This window comes from Macrobrachium rosenbergii, chromosome 48 (assembly GCF_040412425.1).
Source record: "Macrobrachium rosenbergii isolate ZJJX-2024 chromosome 48, ASM4041242v1, whole genome shotgun sequence".
Classification (NCBI taxonomy): domain Eukaryota; kingdom Metazoa; phylum Arthropoda; class Malacostraca; order Decapoda; family Palaemonidae; genus Macrobrachium; species Macrobrachium rosenbergii.
This window is the reverse complement of record NC_089788.1, coordinates 52,287,722-52,304,547: the sequence shown is the minus strand read 5'-3', so window position 1 is coordinate 52,304,547 and position 16,826 is coordinate 52,287,722. Positions and strand designations below refer to the sequence as shown.

Genomic DNA, 16,826 nt, shown 5'->3' with positions numbered 1-16,826 from the left:
TCCGGGGTATGGCCCTTCGGTTGAAGGCGTTGAAATACCTGTCCAACGCCAGGAAACTATCATGGGGCATAATGCTGGGCACATTGGGCGTACTTAAAAAAAAATTCTGCCTCAATATTGCCTGACGTCAGCAGCAGGCATCATTCCAAAAAGTGTGGAGCCCCAAAAATGCGCCATGTCCGTGAGGTTGCAGCCCCGCCATCGATATGACAGCGTCGTCTGCAGTTCCTCATGGTAGTACCGAAGCGTAATCCACTGTCTCTGCAATGAGGTATTCCAGCAATTCCCGCATAAGAAAGAGCTGAATGAACCCCAGTGCAGTGAGAGGCACAGGGACGGTCAGTCCAGGTACTGCCGTGAATGGGTGCACGTTAGGTGGGGGGGGTCCCCAACTACCCCTCATCACTTTCGGATGAACAGCCTTCACCTAAGTTGCCGCAATGTCGCGACCTTCTGCACGGGCACGCACTGGCCCGACTTCGCACTCCCCACCCCAACCGCCCACCTCCCCTCACTTTCACCATCACTTTCTGTCTCGTCCCCCACCAGCCACAATAGGTGCCTCCTCCTCCTCAGACTCTCCTCATAAGCACTGAAACCACTGAACTCGAGTTCACTTTCATGCTCTGGCTCTCATAATGGACATTGGGGAGAATACTCGTCATCACTGACATCGGGCGTGATGTCCTTGTCACTAGATGACCAACTGCCATCAAAATGAGGACTTTCCACCTGCTCTCAATTGAGTTCCAACAAGTATTCATCAATGTCCTTTTGTTGGAGGCCTTCCCAAATGTTTACAAATGCCTCTCAGGACACCCTGATGTTTCCTAGGGGTCATAAAAGGCACAGGGTATGGCCCTTGGGGTCCACGGTCACTTTCGACCACACGTGGCCATACAACACGGCGTTGAAAAGATGGATCACCTTGGGTGCTTGGTCCCTCTCCAGCATCCAAGTCTAAAACGCATCTCACACGCTCACTAAAGACAGGCAATACGTGCCTTTCAGAGTCCTGACGACGTTGGGACATCTCTGCTTATGTCCTATTGCGTCACAAACACGCTAACACTTGGACAAGTTTGGCAAAACACGAATGTGTCAAGAAATCGCTCCCGACGATGCGTCGCTGATGCTTTGTAGTGCGAGAAGAAAGAAATTTTGCGCGATGCACAGCTTGGTCACACTTGTAAACAAAACAACAGCGTGATCCATGAACTCCCAGTATCCCTCAAGGCGTGATTTAAAATTTTTCGCAAACGAGGCCTATAAATATTTTTCCGCGAATATTTAAAAAACTTTTTGTAGTCGACATATTTTATGTCCACTCGGCACCCGACAGACAACTTTTGTCGACGTAAAATACGTCCAGTCGGCGTTAAAGGGTTAGGTAGAATAGGACTGATACATTTTTACATTATAGCCTTATTCATTATGGATAAAAGATTGCCAAGGAAATATACTACTAAATTTAAGCTGCAAGTTGTGGCTGAAGCTGAGAAAACAGTGTTTAAGCTCCTAATGAATATACTGTAAATTATTGTGCATCAGCAACATGGATGAAACTCTATCATAATTAAATTGGGTGAGAAAGTATTTTAATCAAAACCACTGGGCATGAAAGAACACATTGGTGTTACTTTTACGCCGATAAACGATAAATACATAAAGCTTGTACAGTATTATGATGAAATCAAGTGAAAATAGCGAATGGAATCTTGAATTTTTTTTACACAAAACAAATGCCCCCAAATGGCCATCATCAATCGTCATCTATTAACGAAAATAACATACAAATTAATTTCACAACAAGACGTATTTTAGTTATATTTCGACTTAAAAACACTTCGTATGACAAAAAATAACCTTGCCCCTTATACATAAAGTACCTTGACTCTAGAGATTCATCACCCATAACCAGAAGCAAGAAAAGCGCTCTGAACTGAGTTAAATGTGGCGAAATAAACGCCACGTAAACATTTCCAAACCAAAACACCGATCGCTATGAATGCAATTTCTATTACAAAAGCAATATAAGAATATATATATTATATTGGATACAGTGAATTAAGATATATTTTAAAAGATCCATGGAAAAGATGCATATTCGTTATGTGGACGTTTGTATAATACAATATGCGAATATAGAGAACAGTATAAAGTAGGCTACGCTACCGTGTATGTATACAATATACCATCATAGTGTAGGCTAAGCTAATTCTTGTTTGTTATTCAATTTCTCTTTGTACTGAATTATCATAGGTAACTTTGCATGAACCTCCAGAATTAGCTGATATTAATAATTACTATACCGCGTATGTAGAGTATATTTTATAGCGTAGGCTAGGCTACACGTATATAGTACATGGTACCAAATACCTTAGTGTAGGCTAGGCTATGTTCGAGATATGGTTTGGTATTTCTTACTTTTTTCCAATAAACAATGGGTTTTTCTGGAACCTAACTCCATCATAAGTAGGATAATACCTGTATAAGCATTTTTAGTTTGTTTTGTTTGTGTTTGAACTATCAAAATAGGCAGTTCTAAGAGGGCCAAACAACAACCGTTACGCGGGAAGCGGGGAAACCCAAGATGGCCGCCTCTGACGCAGAATCACATATAAAACTAATCCAAGAATAGACATGTCATCCATCCTTGTACACATCAGTTATGATCATGAGCATAACAATACCACCATCTAGAAGGTACCAATTCGCTGGTGGAGGAAGGAAACCAGGGGAAAAGGGAGAAATTTATGACCAGAAAAAAGGGAGGAGAATACCTCCATCCCTAGCCTAGATCAGTCAGATACGGGCTCCCTAGCCTCCTACCAGTGAAATGGTAATTTCTACAAATAAGGCTCCAATGGAATGGAGCATGGATACAAACTAGCAGAACTTCCTGCTAATAACATGCGAAGACTGAGGGTCAAGCATGGCAGAGGCAGACACAGCCCACGCCGGCCAAGCGTAGCACTATTTAACCTGGTAAACAATATACGAACAGTCAAATAATATGCCTCTGTAATAGAAAACCAAAACGAAATGGTACTCAACTTAGATGGTGGGAATTCTGGGTGGGAAGACATGTTGTATCAGTAAAAAACCAAAAAACACAACACCAAGAAAAAACACGGTGTGATCTGAAAGGCGTGCTAAATTGGAATGTTTATAAGATGGCGGCCGGGGTGGTGGTTGGCTGGGTGCGGAGGATGAGGTTTAGAACGGCCCCTCACTTTTCGGGGTTTTGAGATTGGAGAGATCTATAAGGACGGAGACCTGTGGTAGTGGCAACCACTCACCCCTTGTGTATACCGACACCATCTAATGGCGTTCGATCCAGGGGTCGTAACCCTGGTATTATGGTTAGCTTTTTCTCTGGTATACTTAGCAATACTTATACCTAGAAATCAGGGCTAATGGACTATTTCACTGGGTGACAGGTCGAGCCCAGAAACCTTAGTGTAGGCTAGGCTATGTTCAAGATACGGTTTGGTATTTCTTACTTTTTTCCAATAAACAATGGGTTTTTCTGGAACCTAACTCCATCATAAGTAGGATAATACCTGTATAAGCATTTTTAGTTTGTTTTGTTTGTGTTTGAACTATCAAAATAGGCAGTTCTAAGTGTTTTTAGAAGGGTTCTAAGTATTCGCTGGTTTTAGCTATTCGTGGGGGTGTGTGGTACGCATCCCCCACAAATACAGGGGGTTTACTGTATGATTTTTTTTTATTATAGCTTTGAATGGCTTCTATATCGCTTCTGGCGTCACTATAAATGACAAAATTATCACATGAGGCTTCTTTAATTATTTTTATGGCTGATGCTAATGCACACAACTCAGCCGTAAATACTGAGGCATTATCTGGTAGAGAAAATTGATACGTTTTATCTGAGGATACTGCAGTATATCCCACTCTGTACTGTGACTTAGATCCGTTGGTGTATATTATAATGTGGACCTCTTCCGATTATATGCTCTACCGTATGTTGTCTAAGGTGTTCTGGGGTATACGAATAACTTTTTGATAAATATTTTAAGTAAGTACAAATTCTCAATTTATTCCATGTCCAAGGAGGAGGTAATTTTAATATTAAAGGTAATTGTACATTTATATTTAGCAACTTAAACAATCTTCTAGCTCTAACTGGGAAAGGAGGTGGATGATTGTTTATAAACACATCTCTTAATCAAAATAATTTTTGGTTGGAGAATCATTTGTCTGAATTCTCAGAGCACTCTTCACTGCTACTAGCTCTCTATGGAGAGACAGAGGTAGTTCACCACATTCAACCTGTAAAGAAGACATTGGTGATGACCAAAAAGCTCCCGAACATATTCTGAGGCCTTCATTATGAACTGGGTCTAACGTTTTCAGCATTGCATCTGATGCCGAGCAATATACAGTATATATATATATACTGTGTATCAGTCTTGTTATTGGTGATCTGATTTTACGGCACTTGTCTACTGATGACAGTACTTGGATTTTTGGTGCCGATATGTGCCGATTTCGCCATACCAGCACGATAGGCAGGGATTTTGGTGTTGTTATCGCCGCTTTCTGGTTAGTGGCAATTTCAGGTTATAGTCACGCCATTGGGAACAGAGCCCACGCCAATAACTGGGGACCACCTTTATATAAATGTGTGAAATCATTTTAGATGTTAAGGTTCTCTAATTATGGTAGGTTAACAAATGTGAAAGCCAAAACCACACAGGTAAATTCAACGTGTGATAATATTTAATTAAGATAACTGAGTGTCAGCCAGGTTCTCCTAACGGCACTCGCTATTCACACACATTACGAGAATGGCCTCTTTTTAATGTTGAGAGCAATCATTACCTGAGCATCAGTAAGTTTGAATTTTGATGGTTAACTTGAATGGATAACTTCATTACAAGCAGTCCTCAGTTATCGGCGATCCAGTTTTATGGCGCTTGTCTAGCAATGACAATAATTGGATTTTCGGCGCCGATATGTGCTGATCTCCAGTTATCGGCACTATTATCGCTGATTTTCGGTTGTTGTCATGCCGTCAGGAAAGGAACCCCTGCTGATAACTGGGGACTGCCTGTATTTCAAAAAAACAAACCCCGAAAGGCACCCCTCCAGAATACCAGCTTTCAGAAAAACTAAGTATCACGGCTGTATCTTTTACTGTTGTTGCTCCACAGATATGCCAAGTCCCTCATCCACCCACCCACCCCTACCACATCCCTTGAATGCTGAAAATCGATATCTGGATCTCCGGAACGGTTGAACGGACTTCAATGAAATTTGCCACGATTAAAGACTTTAGTGGGAAGCCACTAAAACCAACGTTTCATCCCAATTGGCTGAATATTTCCAGAGTTATAAAGGGCCAAAGTCAGGGTTTTTGTGTATTCCGGGTAACGGGCTTTACTAACTACAAACTACTATGGCGGTTCATAATGTAGCTGAAGAGCACAGAAGCCTGATAAGCTGAGGACCATTAAGCTGACATGTTACTTTATTTCCATTATTTTAACTAGGTTCTTTGCATACGATTTATTACTTTCAATTTTTCTACCAAATTTACATGGCAACAAAGAAACAGCATACATTTAAGAACTGCAACATGAACCATAGGATGAAGATCAATGTTCACTGGTGACATAAAACACCCTTTTACTCCGTCATGCCCTGAACATATATGCTGATCACACTTTGTACCAGGAGAATCAATCGTACCAGAAGCAAAACAAACAAAAAAAGCACAGGTATATCCATATAAAAGACAAAAGGTTTGTAACCTTGTAAGAACAAACAGAGAACTAAGAATAAAGGTAAAATGAATAAGGTGATCTATGCAAAACAAACATAATTTGCAAAAATTTTGATGACTGCGACTGGTGAATGCTGCTGCAAATACGTAAGTAATAAAACTATATCTGCTTGAGACCCCCACATTTGCTTGAATATGCATGACACAACACACTGACTACCATAATCTTTTTCTCTTTTAGGAGACACTGAAAAGTCTTGGTTGATTCCATGGCACTAGAAAGGGCAACTTATAAATAATGGCTTTGGGCTAATGAAAGTGGATTAAACCTTCACTTAAAACTCACAATGCCAAGCCACTACCAATGCCAGGAAAACTGGCTCTACAATTCTAAAATAAAGGAAATGTATGACCTAAAGCAACGGACAGTAATGCACAATGGCCATTCAGCAGTGTGTGGATGATGATGCTCTGCAAACGTAAGTGCATATACTTATTCACAAGACACAAACACAAAAGCAACAGACCAACTTCTCAACTGAGATATAACTCGTGGAAGATGGTCAAGCAACTTTGAAAGAATAAATTATCAAGATACTGGAAATCATTACTTGATCAATTCTATATGCAAGATTGTCATCTTGAGAGAATGCAGATATCCAAACACAAAAATATTCAAGCAATAGTACACATTAGTTGGCCATTTAGTACTTATGCCATAACAACTATCTACAGCACCTGAATAATACCTGTCTTCGGGTGGTAATACTTGTTTTTAAATACAGAAAAAGAAAACTTTGAGCCAAAGGAAACACCCAAAGCTGCCAAATATTCATTGACATTAAATATAGTTCTATTAACAATGAGATTCTTATGATGTCATCCTATTATCAATTCTTAAAATTCCTATGACATCAAATGACATCATCTGCCAAAAACTTTGTCATTTTGAATTTTTCTTTTCTTGTTCTCCATTTTAGAATGTACAACAACAAATTTCAGGTACTCAACACTAAAATGAAGTCATAATCAGCTTCACATAATGAAAAATAAATTCACAGTGAGCAAAAAAAAGACATTGCTATATCCTGTTAGAACTTTTTTTTTTTTTTTTGCCACAGACTACTTTTGGGACTCCTCATGTCATGTCAGCACTAAACAAAATTGTCTGTTCAATATAGTCTTAATTAGTTCCTCGCTGGGTGAGCGGGTTCCGTTCTCAGCTACCACTCTGTTGGTCGCGAGTTCGAATCTCCGACTGGCCAGTGAAGAACAAGAGGAATTTGTTTCTGGTGATAGAAATTCATTTCTCGCTATAATGTGGTTCGGATTCCACAATAAGCTGTAGGTCCCGTTGCTAGGTAACCAATTGGCTCTTAGCCACGTAAAAATAAATCTAATCCTTTGGGCCAGCCCTAGGAGAGCTGTTACTCAGCTCAGTGGTCTGGTTAAACTAAGATATACTTATTCTGGTGCAGTAAAACCTCATCCCTCACTGACTGTACCATTTACTGATACAGTACATGTTAGCTAGCCAGCCATATGAAAGATAAGTACATTAGATCCGAGGTCTAGTTAAACTACTTACTGGTTAACTGCTTAACAATAATAATTACTGTATATACATTTAAAAACTGCAACAAGGGTACAAATATCAACATAAAGTACTCTTATTTTCATGGTCGACAATTATGTGGCTAAAAAAAAAAAAATTCCAAGAAACCACCAGTTGTAACATCAGACTTGAAAGATCTTAACTAAAAAAAAACAACTCTGATGCTGAGTCTTAAAAAATTTGCATGAAAGCTTTATGGTTAACCAAGTCAAAACTGGCACTAAAATTAATTTGAAACACAATCATCTGCATTCAGTGTCACGGTCGTCTTGTAACTATTAAATCTGGGAGGGGATCAGAAACACCAAATTGTTTCCAATAAGCACACTGACTGTTTAGGTTGAAGATACTGTACTTATAAAAATGTCTTCCAGCAACCTTAAGTAGTGGAGGAATGAAGATGCGTCAGAAATCAGCATTCATAAAACCCTTTGGAACCGAGTCATATGTAATTTCCATTCATTAGAGAAATGTTGATATACACTAAAATCACAAATTTTTAAAGTAATCTGTATTTTTCCTAACTATACAAACCTGAGGTCCTTTACATTAGGAATTACTTTCAGCAAAGCTGAAAACAGCCATTAAACTTTCAAACAAGATGGTTAGGCAGTTAACTACCATCTGGTAGGCAGGAGTCCCGCCTGCCCGGATGTAAACATTCCAATTTGCCTTTCGGCCCAGTTAACAGATTGAGGGGTGGCTTGAGGTGGGCATGAGATGTAATGTAAAGGACCTAAGGTTTGTATTGTTAGGAAAAATACAAATTACTTTAAAAATTTGTGATTTGTTCCTACATGATATACAAACCCTCAGTCCTTTACATAAGGAAGACCCACTTGTTGGAGGGAGGAATCTGAGTGAGTCTCTGAACTGACTGGAGTTCGCCACACTTAGGTTTCTCTTCCTGGTCAATGGAGCAAGGAAGAGTACCGTGCCTCTGACATACTGATCGGAGTATAGAAACTGATGATCAATTGTCAGACTTCAGGGCCTTTTCGAATGGGTGAGGGAAACATAACCTCATACGAAAATAGGCTAGGATGAATCTAAAAGTCAGTGATAGTAAGGCAAATATGAATATTGGGTTTGACTTATTGTCAGGGTCTCCTTCCTCCACTTGCTAGAGGAAGGAGTGGGTTTGCTTCCATAAATCTAATGATAGAAAAATAGAATTGATGCTTGAAGTGTAAACTTACCTGCATCAGCTGCCAGTTCCAGCATGTGTTGGCTTGAATCTCACCCTCTGCCCAGAGGAAGAGAAAGAAGGGTGACGAGGAAGGAGGAGGAGGAGGAGAGGCCAGTCACTCATGCAATCACTCACTTCCATAACTAAACACCTTAGGTGGGATGCTACCTGTCCTTTTTAGAGGAGCCAGGTAAGCTACACAACTTGTTGAGCAGCCACCACAGGTCCCAAGGAAAGTGTCCAAGGACTTGTGAGCAACATCCCAAAGGTAGAACGATGCAAAGGGGGTCTGTCGAGACCACACTGCTGCTTTCAGTACCTGGGGAACCAACAGATTCTTCCGGAATGCAAGGGTTGGACCAATGTCCCTGACTTCATGAGCTCTCGGGTGGAAGGTACCATTTTCGCCTTCGCCAGCTGCAGAGTACGCCCTCCTGATCATCTCATGAAGCTAAAAAGAAATCGTGTTCTTGGACACTTCTTTCTTGGACATGTCGAGTCCTCTTTAGATAGTACCGCAGTGCTCTCACAAGACAAAAGTATCATCTCGTCTGGATCATTATCAACAAAGTCCTCTAGGGAGGGGATCGTCAGGGACCAATGAGTTTAGAGTTACCGCAACAAAATCAGGGACAAAGTCAAGCGTAACTCATCCCCTTGAGTATTTAAAACTGAAGGAAAGTCCATGAAGTTCGCCTACTCTCTTCACTGATGCTAGGGCAAGGAGAAAGACAGTCTTGAGGGTCATATCCCTGTCTGACGGCTCTCATAAAGGTTCGTATGGTGCACAAGTCAGGCTCCTCAAAATTAGAGTCACATCCCATGCAGGGGGCCAAGGGTCCCTGGGAGGGCAAGACCTTTCAAAGCTTCTCATCAGTAGTGAAATCTCCAATGAAGAGATGTCTACACCTTTCAGGTGCAAGACTAGGCCAAGTGCAGCCCTATAGCCTTTCACAGCTGAAACGGAGAGAAACTATGACACACACCACACAAGATGGCCCATTTACCCTGGTGTACCGTTGCAGAGGACTGTCTGAGATATCCAGCCCTCTCTGTTGCTGTGTGGCAAGGAAACTTGCTTGAAAGAGATTTTGGATAGTCTCCAGCCGTGAAGACACGGGGACTGCACTGCCTGATAGTACCGCTCCACGTGTGGTTGACACAGAAGGTTGGGCCAGAGAGGAATCTCTCAGTGCCTTGGACAGCAGAGCTAGCAGGTCCTGATACCAAACGGCCTGCAGTCATTTGGGAGCCACCAGAATCATTCTGAAATTCGGGGTGATCAACACCCTACTGATCACCTTGTGAATCAGACAAAACGGAGGGAAGGCGTAAATGGCAAGGTTGTCCCATGGGTGTTGGGATGCGTCCTCCACAGCGGCCCATGGGTCTGGTACAATGGAGCAGAAGACTTGAAGCTTTCTGTTGTGCTGGGTGGCAAATAGATTGATGGCAGGAAGCCCCTACAGCTCGAACAACCTCTCCATGATGTTGAGTGAAGGGACCACTCTGTTCCTATCAATTGATTCTGGTGGCCGAGTTTGTCTACCACTACATTCTTCTTGCCTGGAATGTATCTGGCTGACAGCTCTATCAAGTAAGCTACCACCCACTTGTGCACCTGCAATGTCAACTGATGCAGCGGGAAGGATACAAGACCCCCCTGCTTGTTGACATATGCCACCACTGCGGTGCTGTTGCTCATCAACACCACTGAGCGTCCCATCGCTCAATCCTGAAACTCTTGGGGGCCTATGAAGGCCTCCTTAAGTTCCAGATGTTGATGTGAAGGTGCTTGTCATTTCTTTCCACACCCCAAAAGTCAGTAACTCCTCCATGTGCGTGCCCATCCCTCGGTTGATGCATCTGAGAACAGAAGCATGTTGGGAGGGAGGAGTATGCAGGGATACTCCTACTAAGAGGTTCCTGTTGTCCATCCACCAGTCTAAATCCTCTCACTTCCTCCTAAAGAGGAATGGGAAAGGACTGAGGGTCTCAAGACTGGGATCAGCACTCCTTCGTTCTCCACTGGAGAGAATGAAGGTGAAGCTGCCCATGAAGGACCAGCTTCTCCACCGACGACAGGTGACTGATGACGACTTGCCATTGTTGAGCTGGCTGCTCCTGTCGAGACAGGAACAGCTGCACTGCCTCCCTGAACCTGCTGATATGAGAGTCCAAGGGAAAGACTTGCTGCTACCATATCTATAAGTATGCCCAGGTACTTTATCCTCTGCTTGGAGATGAGATCAGACTTCTTGAGATTTACTTTGACCCTAGGCTGTAGCAGAACTTGAGAAGCCGATCCCTGTCCTGTAGCAACTGCAGGTGGGAGCTCGCCAGGATGAGCCAGTCATCAAGATACCTCAAAAGGCATATCCCATGCAAATGGGCCCAAACTGACACAATGGTAAACATTCACATGAACACCTGGGGAGTGGTCGAGAGCCCAAACATAGTACCCTGAACTGGAACAACACTTTCCCGAGGATAAAGCAAAGGTACTTATTTGCAAGAGGACAGATGGATGGGTATTTGGAAATACACGTCCTTCAAGTCCACCATGAGCATGAAGTCGTTCTCCCTGAATGGGGGTGAGCACCAAGTGTGCTGTTTCCATCGTGAACCGAGTCTGGTGAATGAATTGGTTCAAGGGAGAGAGGTCTATGACCGGTCTCCAACCCTTCGAGGCTTTCTCTACATGAAAGATGCAGCTGTAAAAGCCTGGGGACCAATCCAACACAACTTCTACAGCGCCCTTCTTCAGCATCAGTTGCACCTCCTCCTCGAGTGCGAGATCCTTCGGCGAGCAGGGAACGTAGTTGAGAAGATGGACCGGGTTGTTGGTGAGAGGTGGCCGAGACTTAAAGGGAAGTAGATATCCCTCCCAAAGTTCATCCACTACCCAGGTCTTGGCTCCATGTCACTGCCATGTTGCCCAAAGGCTCGACAGGCATCGGCCCACCAATGGCAGCAGCTGGAAGGGAATGCCATCCTTAGCGCCCTCCTTTCTTCTCCTTATCTTTGCCCCCTTTTCCTGACTGGAAAGAGGGTTGAAAGGGATGTGATGCACACCTTTCTTGGCACAGGAAGGAGGAGGCTGGGTGTTCCCGTGAGCATCCTTCGAAGTCTGGGTCTTCTTACGGGCCAAGGAAGTGCTAGCCTGACCCGAGGGTCGGGCCGCAGTGGCATGCAAAGACCCTGAGATCTTGGCCACTGCCTGGTGAACAAAGCAGCTGTTGTCTTCAGCGCGTCTCTTGTCCACCACAGCATCTACCAACTCTCTGGGGAAGAGAGAGGCATAACCCAGCAAAGGTCTGTTCCTATGGGCCAATGCCGACTCGGGACCTACAGACCTGGAGATCAATTCAGGACAGTGTCCCTCCTCTTCAGCACCAGATTTGCCCACAGGTTTGCCGTCTGGTGGGCTACGTAGGAGATAGCCCTACCTCCAGACTAGCACAGCCTTCCGAAGACGGAGTTCTCTCCAAGGATGATCGCACCTGAGGAGGCGGCAACCTTAGAAACTGTGAATGATCACAGATCCAACCAGAAGACTGCCTGAAGAGCGGCCACAGCAGTGGCCTCCAGGTTTGCTGCCTCTTGCTGCGAGAGGGAGACCCCTTCTGCTGCAAGGTGCTGCAGTGAGAGACCCGGGCCTAGACGAACCAGGTCCGAGTCAACGTGCTTAGTTGGCAAGGACCCCTCCGAGGACATGTAAAATTGCTTCTGTCAAGGCAGAGGGGGAAGGAGCTTGTCCGAGCGGTTCGACCGAAGTGAGTTTTCCTGCCCAGAGACAAAGTTATTCACCTGATTGAGTACCCCCTTGGCAGGCGTGAACCACAGCAGTCCCACCAAAACCTTTGGTTCCTTCTTGGGACCCAAAAGAATTAGAGGTGCAAAGGATGATCCACAGAAGAGGCCTTGGTCCCCTCCCCGAGATCATTGTGCTGACAATTCAGTGATGATCATCTCTACAAAGGTCCTCTATATCTCAGGGGTGTCAGCATCCTGAGGAAGAGGACCCTTGAGTCCTTCCAGGGTGTGGTCCTCCTGACCTACACTCCCTGAAGTAGGGAGAACTACTTGAGCGTATGACCGAGCCAGTCCAAGAACCGAACCCAGGGCTTAGGCCCTCGTAGCCGAACTCCAAGAACAAGCAATATCAATGGAATCCCTCCTATCTGACTCGCGCCTCCAGGAGGTTGAGGGGACGGGTGAGGGGGATCGAGCACTCCTACCTGCCCTGCCAGAAGAACCAGCAGGAGAGGTAGGCCATGGGCAGTCACCAACCAGCGGTGGGGACAGCGGCACGGGTCTAGGAGCATGCCTACGCCTTGGCGAAGCACTGTCCTGAGGAGAATGGAGTGATCACGCAAACGCAATCGGGGGCTGACTGGACTCGAGTGCTCAGGAGCTGCCTGACATGAACTTGTGCCATCCTCTCGATGTGCTCCAGTCTTCTTCAAGGCTGAAACCTCTTGAGAAGACTGAACAGAGGACCACCTCTCTCTGTCTCAAAGTGCTCAGACCCTCAAGTCCGAGACGCTGGGTTAGGAACCTGGCTGAGCACTCGAAGCAGTGCTGGCAGGAAGTGTCGAAACACCTGCATGTTTCTACACTTTCTCTCATCCTGTGCCTAAACCAGACAGGGGAATGAACTTACCAGTGCTGGGTTGGGGTGTCTGAGATTCCATGGAATCCCGAGCACTTGGCATGATGCGACTCGGCTAAGCACCCAATACTCCCAAATCTCTCATTGAACAATCAACAGGAGTGGTCTCCTCTCGAGTGTCCGAAGAAACTTGGGAAGGGATAGGCACAGTTATTATTTATTATTATTAAAATAGTTTAACCAGACCACTGAGCTGACTATCAGCTCTCATAGGGCTGGCCCGAAGGATTAGGATGGAATGACAAGTCTAGGCTAGAAGCCTAGCACTGGGACCTAATAAGTCACTTGTCAACGATGATGAATGAAAATGAAATTAAAAGCTGTAAAAAGGTATACGCTTTCATACGGGAACACACTCACATAATAAATACATTTAAATTCATGTTTCCATACATACTCACTAAAAAGGTATATAAAAATTCAAAATAAATTAGGTAAAATCATAAAATTTACTTGTTTTAAAATTCATTATTCTGATTTATTTATTTTTTTTTATATTTTTCCAATTAATTTGCAGCTTCTCATAAACATTAAAATGGGTGTTATTGAGAACGTTGAAGATTCTGACAAAATTTCTTCTATCGGTCTATTTCTAAAATTTGATAACCGCTGCAGGTTATATTTTGGACATTCACACAGTATATGCTTAACTGTTATCAGCACATTGCAATCTGGGCATTTGGGAAGGGGGCCACATGGACTGTTCATTAAGTGTCCATGTGTCAAACGAGTATGGCCTATTCGAAGACGTGTCAGAATTACTTGTGCTTGTCTCTCTCTTTGATAAGACGAATTCCATTTTCCAACACTGGATTTTATCTGTTTTAATTTATTATTTTCAGGTTCTTCGTTCCATATATTTTGCCATTTTTTTACAAGGACTGTTTTTATGTATCTTGTGTAGTCACTGATAGGGATGTCTACTTTTGTTCTTGTCATGTGGACCGCTTCTTTAGCTGCTTTATCAGCCTCTTCATTTCCCTTAATCCCTACATGGGCAGGGATCCAACATATTTCAATATTTTTTCCCTTATGATACAATTTATGGAGAGAGAACTTTATATGTTGTACAATATTATTTTTTGATTATAGCTTTGAATAGCTTCTATAGCACTTCTGAGTCGCTATAAATTACAAAATTATTATATGAGACTTCTCTTATTATTTTTATGGCTGATACTATTGCACATAACTCAGCTGTAAATACAGAAGCTTTGTCTGGGAGAGAGAACTGATACGTTTTGTTTTGGGATACCCTTTACAGCATATCCCAATTCCGTGTTATGACTTAGATCCGTCAGTATATATTATGTAATGTGGACCTTTTTGGATTATATGCTCTGCTGCATGTTGTCTATGGTATTCTGGAGTATATGAATGATTTTTTTATAAATATTTCAAGTGTGTACAAATTCTCATTTTATTCATTGTCCAAGGAGGAGGCAATTTTAATATTACAGGTAATTGTATATATATATTTAACGACTCAAACAATCTTGTAGCTCTAATTGGGAAAGAAGGTGGATGATTGTTTATAAACACATCTCTTAATCCAAATAATTTTTTTTGGTTGAGAATCATTTGTCTGAATTCTCAGAGCACTCTTCATTGTTACTAGCTCTCTATGGAGAGATCCCCTAGAGGAAGTTCACCACATTCAACTTGTAAAGATGATGTTGGTGATGATCAAGAAAAGCTCCTGAACATATTCTAAGGCCCTCATTATGAACTGCAGCGTTGCGTCTGATGCCGAGACATATATTTCACTTCCATAGTCAACGATAGACAGCACTGTTGCTTTATACAGTAAAGTAAGGGTATGTCTATCAGCTCCCCAAGTAGTGTTCGATAGTTTTTTTATTAGGTTTAATGCTCTTTTACATTTTGATTTCATGTATGTTATGTGGGCTTTCCAGTTCATGTGAGTATCAAATACTAATCCTAAAAATTTTGCTGTTTGGCCAATTGGTATACTATGGTTTCTGATTTTCAAGTCTATTTCTTCTCCTTTTTCCACTTTTATTTTTATAAAACATGATTGCTTGGGTTTTATCTATGGAAAATTTAAAGCCTACAGATAAAGCCCATTCATCTATTTTTATTATGCTTTTATTAATGATTGTTCTGCATGTTTTATTCGAGATGCTGAATAATATATGGCAAAATCATCCATATACAGATTACTTTTAATACCAATAGGTAGATTATTACTGATATCATTGATTGCTAAAGTAAACAGCGTGCCCTAAGGACGCTTCCCTGTGGAACACCATTTTCAAGAGGAAATGTTCTAGACAGAACATCATCAATTTCTCACCTGAAAACTGCGATTTGTCAAGAAGTTTTGGATAAACATAGGTAAATGTCCACGGATGTTATTTTCATGTAACATTTTTAATATTGTATACCTCCATGTAGTATCATATGCCTTTTCAATGTCAAAAAACACGGCTATAGTAATTTGTTTTCGTTCAAATCCTCTTCATATATGTGATCTTCTAAGTTAGATAGAGAATCCAGTGTTGATCTGTTACATTGTGATCCAAACTGAGTGGGAGTCAAAATTTTGTTTTCTCAAATGTGCCATGTTAGTCGAGCATTTACCATTTTTTCTAGCAATTTGCATAGACAACTAGTTAAAGAAATTGGTCTGTAATTGTTTACATTACTGGGATCTTTTCCTGGTTTGGGGATAGGAATAATTATAGCTTTATCCATTCATTAGGAAATAAATTTCAAGCCATAGGTGGTTATAAAACTCTAATAAGTATGCTTTTGCCAAAGGTGCTAAATGGCAGATCATTTCAAAACAAATACTGTCACCTCCAGGGGCAGATTTATTGCTGTTCAACAATGCAAATTCTAACTCATCCATATTAAACTTTCTATTATAATAAATATCTTCTATGGTTTCAAAATTTATTGTTATTAACTCTATATTATTTTTCCTAGTTCGAAATGCTCATCTAAATTTTTGTCAACTACTTACTTTTGCTAAACTTTCGCCTATTACATTACTTATTTCTTTAGGATCAAGCGTTCTTTTCCCATCTTTTATTATGGCATGTCTAGGTGGTTTAACATGGGTACCATTTATTTTCCTAAATTTTTTCCCATATTTTTGTATGGGAGTATTATTAGAGATCTGATACATACTTTCTCCATGAAATGATTCTTCCTTGAATTACTTCTCTTTAAATTTTGCAGATACTTTGTTATATAGAGGTTTTAATGTATTAATTTCTAATAATAATATAGTCAGTTTTTGTAAGTTTTCTTCTAATATTGGTAATGATTTATTTATTTTACTGAATTTTCTATTCAAATTATCTAATCGTCTCCCAATTTGGTTTTTCAGACCACCATGGGACTTTGTGTTTTGTTGGATGAGATTTGGATTTTGGTATTGCTTTATCAGCTGCATTTGTAATGAAATCAACAAGAAATTCATTAGTTTTATTGTGGTCTTTTGAATATTCAAATGGTGGGATATCCCTAGTGTGGAATTCATATTGTTCCCAATCTGCTTTATAAATGTTATATTGAGGACATGCTTGGTGGGGTTATTTTGTAAAAATGAAATTAATATTGGGAA

General features: G+C 41.7%; 1 protein-coding gene across 4 annotated transcripts in view; it reads right to left on the bottom strand.

The window, feature by feature from the left end:
- LOC136831379 (uncharacterized) overlaps positions 1-16,826 on the bottom strand; it is a 224,094-nt gene that overhangs the window by 93,462 nt on the left and 113,806 nt on the right. The gene's annotated exons all lie outside the window — the stretch shown is intronic.